This window comes from Canis aureus, chromosome 15, assembly GCF_053574225.1.
Source record: "Canis aureus isolate CA01 chromosome 15, VMU_Caureus_v.1.0, whole genome shotgun sequence".
Taxonomy (NCBI): Eukaryota; Metazoa; Chordata; class Mammalia; order Carnivora; family Canidae; genus Canis; species Canis aureus.
In genome coordinates this window covers 23,670,903-23,677,227 of record NC_135625.1, presented here as the reverse complement: position 1 = coordinate 23,677,227, position 6,325 = coordinate 23,670,903, and positions in this window count along the sequence as shown.

The following is a 6,325-nucleotide window of genomic DNA, read 5'->3' as shown; positions in this document are numbered from 1 at the left end:
TGTATAAGTGCGCCGTCAGAGAAAATGAATCAGTTTGAATATATAGAAGTAAAGTTTAAATTTGAATAGGGCTTTAAATGTAGCATCTTGTCTTCTACATGAAATCATCTTTAAGAACTGGGGGAAATTATAAGTGCATGATCAGGTTCTGGAAAGTTTTCCACCTTCATCAGTGTGAAAACTGCACTGGATGATTGCAGAAATGCCCTCCGGGTATTTTATTATTGAGATTTTAAATCAGCATTTCACAATAAGTAAATCTGTTCTGATCAAGCATTGATTAAGTTGTGTACAATTTGCTCCGGAAGCTCTTCATTTTCAGCCTGGGGTATCTGGTTTGGCTCACTCCCTTGGTCAGCTTAGCCAGATGATTACCAGACGTATGCTGCTTTTCTTTGTGTGGACATGGCCCGGCTGACCACTATGCAGATGAAGTTCTTTGTATCTTCATAGCTGCTTACCAATGTGTGATGGTGAAAACACGTTTTCTTACACTCTCCTGTTACTGAAACTAACCAGCAAAACCTCCAGCAATACCCTATTTCGTCACTAACACTCAGTATATGTTCAATATTCTATGAAGACACTGGTAAGCTCCATGTAGTTCCTCATAAATGAAAATTGGTATAAGACACACTGTTCACATTTTGGCATCCTGATGATGCCCTGAATATATTTGATGTCTAGTGAAATATGTAGTTTCACCACCTGAGGCTGGTATCCACCACTGATTAAACAAACTGCATCTTTGCCAAACTGCATTTCATATTCTGCTCTTGTATATATAGCTAATAAAATATGAGGAATTAGTAAAAATTTTTAATGGTTCTCCTTTACTCAGAATTTCTTAATATTTTTACTTACTTTTTTTTTACATAATTCTGCAGGTTATAAGAAACCTGTTTATGCTCTCCATATTATCTTTTATATGGTGAATATAAGCATTCTTCTGGCAAAGGCTGTGAATGTTAATTTTTTCATGCTTTAAAAGGGCCATGAACTTGAGAATGTAGAAGTATGTTCTATTAATAGTGCATTCCTAATAATAAGGGTATTTTTTGTGGGAATCAGCATTAGGATCAAATATGCTGGCAAAGATAAAGTGATCTTATTTGAACTTAGATATTTGTAATAATCAAGGAAATATATATTAAAGCACAAGTCTGAAAGGGTTCCATGTGCTGTCCACGGGTCATCACACCATTGATTTTATCTGTAATTTCAAATAACTCTTTGGTCATCTGACTGATTCCTGGGCCAGAAACTTGTGCAGAAACCCCTCTCCAAAACCACAACAGTTTCCTTTGTATCATCTGTGAATAGCATACACTTGCTAGTTTCCTACTGCTGTGTAACAAATTCCACAGAGTGGCAAAACATACAAATGCACAATATTCCCTCATAGATTCGGGAGGAGTCTGCGCACAGTGTGGCTAGATATTCTGCTCCAGATCTCACCAGGCTGAAATCAAGTTGTCCTGATGGACTCACCTGGGGCTCGGGTCCTCTTCTAAGTCAACTGGTGCAGACAGGATTTGTTTCTTTGTTTCTTTTGTTACTTGCCACATGACCTGTTCTACAGGCAATTCATGCCATGAACGCTTGCTTTCTTCTAGGCAAGCCAGAGTACGTATCTCTGGCTTCCTCTCTGTAACCAGCCAGAAAAAAAACAAAACAAACAAACAAAAAAACCTCTCTTGGAGGGTTTGTGTGATTAGATCAGACCCACTGAAATCATCTCCCTAAGATCAATTGATTTGGAACCTGAATTGCGTCTGCAAATTTCTTTCACAGCAGAGCTGAGATGAATGTTTATTGAGGTATGGGAAGGAATGTGCTGTCATCAGGGTCCAGGAATCCTAGAGGCTCTCTTAGAATACTGCCATTAATAGTACATAGAAATCTCCTTTCCGCTATTACCTCTGAAACAATAAGCAAATGGAACACAAATCAAATAGGAGAAAAATCTGTCATTCTGCCCCTTGGAACATCAAATTTCACTTTGAAACATGGAGATAAAACACCTGCCTTGAAAACTCTTGTGATGATTATAAAATGTGATAACAGAGAAGGATAGACATTTTAGCAAAGTGGTTGTAGTGAACAAGGAGACCACCCAACCTGCCAGGGTTGAGATGAACAGGTAAAGGATCCCTACTGATACCTCTACCTCCTCAGGTGCTTTGGATAGAAGCTACATGGAACATAAATGGGAGCCAAGGTAGTGACCCGCCTAATGTGGGTCAAACAAGGGTCCACTGTGGACCATCTGTAGCCTAGAGCTCTGAAGTCACCTTCCAACAACTGCAAGAATCAGCCATATACATCCCTGCCTCAATACTGCTCTCCCTGTATCCTTGACAGAGTCTTCCCTTGACTTTTCACATGGCTGGCTCCTTCTCTTTCCCCAGGTATGAGCTCAGATTAACTCTCATAGAGCCTTTTCTTTAACATCAGGACCTCACATTACCATTATCTTGATTTACAGATCTCTAACTTTGTTACAGCCTGAAATCCTCTTATATGTATTCATTTCCCCTAGCAGAATAATCAGCTCAATGAGAGAGACTTTTCTTTCTTGTTTATTACTATGGCAGAGTGCTCAGTTAATCATATTGAATAGTTGAATAAGTGATTAAATGGGGTAATCCAGAAGTCCACAACTTCTTGGCGGAAGTAGCCACATCTGTTTACCCTTCTTCCTTATGTATAAAGTTGAAATAACTTTGTAACCACCTGTGCTTACAGATTTCCTATGAAAGCATCAACATCCATGATCCTCCCCTGGAGATATAGTAGTATCTAAACAGAAACTGGGAAATGTTTAGAACTTTTCCTGAAGTGTTACTGCCCCAGAACTTAGGGCATTTTCTGATGAGCTGGGAGATACCACGTAAATCTAGGAAAGAGACACACACATATCATGTGAACATAGGCTTTGATCTCAGACAGACTTAGTGTCTAATCGCAGGTTCACAGGCTACTCTAGCTGTGTACTCGAGCAAGATCCTTAACACCTCTGACCCTCAATATCCTTTCATAAAAAACATTAAGAATGTACTAACAGTAAAGGATGTCCACAGTATGTGTATATGAGCATGAGTCATAGATTTTTATTTTTATTTTTTTTTTTGAGTCATAGATTTTTAAATGTGAAAATTTGCTTGGTACCAAGATGCAATGATGCGGAAGTTCCAAAGTAAGGTTGCATGCCAACAGATGCAGATTTTCAAAGGAAGTTCTTAAGTAGCATCTCCACAACTATTGCATGCCTCCTCATGGATGGCACAGTCATGAGACAAGATCCGAATGGTGAGGGAGCACAATATGAGCAGCAGGACTTCTTGGGAGGGAGGCATTGCTGATTGTGTCCCCACTCGTTCCCTTTGGAGGACAGTTCAGCCTACTTCTTGGCAGTAGGCTTAGAGAGAATGGGCTGGTTCCCAGGGGACCCAAGAGAGCAAATCTGCCGTCTGTTCCTTTCAGTTCAGGAGCTAGTGGCTGAGGGTCTGGCTCTAGTGCAGGTGGTCTAGAAGGTGAGAGAATGGCTGATGACTAGTGATGGAGCAGGAAAGGACTGCCATGCTGCTAATTCACAGAATTTCAAGTGTGACTTTCTCCCCATTTTGCCCTCCTCCGTCCTTATTACGCCAACTGAAGCTCCCGTGGGTTATCTGGGAAAAGAAAAGTATAACGTGAGGTAATGTAGCAGCCTAATCTAGGGAGAAGAGAAAATTTATTACTAAGCAAAGTTCAGAGTTTCAAATTTCTCAAGCTAAGTATTTTGTTTAATGAATTAAGACCATATGGTAAGACCAGAAGAGATAAAGTTAGAAAAAAAATCTATATGCTGCTGTATTATGTAATTTCTCAAGGAAAATGGACTTCCTATTTTTATTAATAGGAGTTGTTAAATCACATACGAAATGACAGTACCAATCCAGCACATACTCCACACTAAAAATGCATATTCACTTCCTATCTAAAAGCTTTTTTTGACAGAAATTGCAACTGTAATGAAATATATATACATTTTGCATTGTCTGGAACAACCACAGGTTCCAAAGGGAGTTACTGATTCCTGATGAAAGATGATCACTCCCAGTAGGCAAGGGTTCCCAGTGTCAATTGTGCAGATATTAAAGAGACAGAGGACTGCGGAGAGGTCATCTAATTTGGCATTTAATGGGTTGTTAGAAATGTTTGAAAGTTCAGTTTTCTGAGGTGTTCTGTGGAAGGAAAACAGATTGCAGGGAATTAAAAGAAAATGGGAAAGCAGAAATGGAGACAATGATTATTGACGGGCTGGAGGAGGGAGCAGCAAAACAGGCTGATGGCTTTAAGTAGGTTGGTGAGATCAAATGAGGAGGGAGTCATTTGGGAGGATGGAGGGGGGCCTGTGTATAACTAGAAGCCTGAAGGAAGAAACCAGGCATGAGAGATTTAAGATGCAGAAGAAAGAAACAAGTAGGAAGAAATGGAAAGCTTTGCACTTAAAAAAAAAAAAAAATGTGGGATCCCTGGGTGGTGCAGCGGTTTAGCGCCTGCCTTTGGCCCAGGGCGCGATCCTGGAGACCCGGGATCGAATCCCACCTCGGGCTCCTGGTGCATGGAGCCTGCTTCTCCCTCTGCCTATGTCTCTGCCTCTCTCTCTCTCTCTTTCTCTCTCTGTGACTATCATAAATAAATAAAAATTTAAAAAAATGTGAACAATTTATTTTCATAAAAGCTAGTATTTAATCTGTCTCGGTTCCAGGACTACCCATTTTACTACACATTGTTATGTGGCATCTCACAACAATCTGGTGACATACGTATCATTATGCTCATTTTATTTTATTTTTTTTCATTATGCTCATTTTAAAGATGGGAAAACTGAAGCTTACCATGTTCAGTTCTTGGCTCTAAATCACAGAAGTTCAGCAGGCTCCCACATTTCTGATTGTTAGGTTTTTTCTTTGTTCTTAAAGAAAGAAGACTCATCAGATAGATATCAAAGAAAAAAATAATATGCTGAGATTAGGATGGGGTACTCCAGTCACCTCCTAACTGAATAATATATAGTCTTTCTGATAAAGAAGGTAAAGTAATTTCCCAAGAGCCTGGGAGAAACAGGTGCCTAAGAGCTTGGGTGAAGTGGAGTTTTCGAATGCTGGAAATATACTGGAAAAGCCACAGAATGTTCATAAAAAGATGATAATTTCTTATCCCCCCAAAAACTACAAAGTGGCCCTAAGCTCATTATCCAGGAGCTTGCAGGCAGCCTCATTCACTTCTGTATGCACTATACTTTTAGTCCCACATACTATTGGTTTGACACTCAATACTTCTTGTCTTCAGATTATAAAACTGAGATTCAGAGATTACAAATATTAAGGGACAGGCTGCACTCAGGAGTACCGATCAAACCAGGTGAACTTGGACTACTTATTTCTCAATCAAATCATACTACTTTCTCCTCTGGGGAAATGGATTAATTTCTAAAAGTTACTTTGAAATTTTGTTTGCAAGAAGCAAAAAGATTTTATCCAAACATAGCTTTATGCATTGGGAGCATAAATGGTAGAATGAAATGGGATTGTTATTAACCTCAGCCTTTTCATTAGCCTCAGCTTTCTGACTGTGAGAGAAATGGAAGGCTAGTAAAATGCTTTCTCTGCATTTTGCCGACCTAACAGAAGATGACTTTATTTAAATTATAGCTCATTTTATTGCCATGGTGTTATATATTAGAAATTGATTACTCCATTTCTTCTGTAATAGCTTCATTATATTTGAGGGGTGGGGAGAAGAGTGAGCCTTTCTTTTATTTTTTAAAATAAGAAATAATGAGCATATGAAAGTGAAATCTTTATTTTTATTGTATACGATTTCAAATAAAGCATACTGAGTATAATTATAGCATTAAATTGAATTTCAGGACAATTATTATTTTCTGAAGAAAATGAGATTGCTTACAAGTTTTTTTTTTAAATCAAATATCACTTACTGCCAACTTTTTAAAGCAGTGTAATAAGTCTGATGCCACTTTTAAGCAAATTGAAAGAGAATTCCTCAAAACTGCAAATTCTTCCCAGCTCTGTATCTTATAGGTGATTCAACACACCCCTGTTAAATGTAGAATGGTTGTCTTATGTGATTTTTTGAAATATTTTTAAACTTTTAACAAAATTAGATATTCAGTAATTTTTGATAGCTCAGCTGGTAAAATTTTGACTTAAACTCTTATATAATAAATTTTGACAATTCCTGAGGTAGTGGGGATATATGGGAGAGTGAAGATGAAAAATGGAAAAGGAATGCACAAGTGAAACAAAGATTTTTG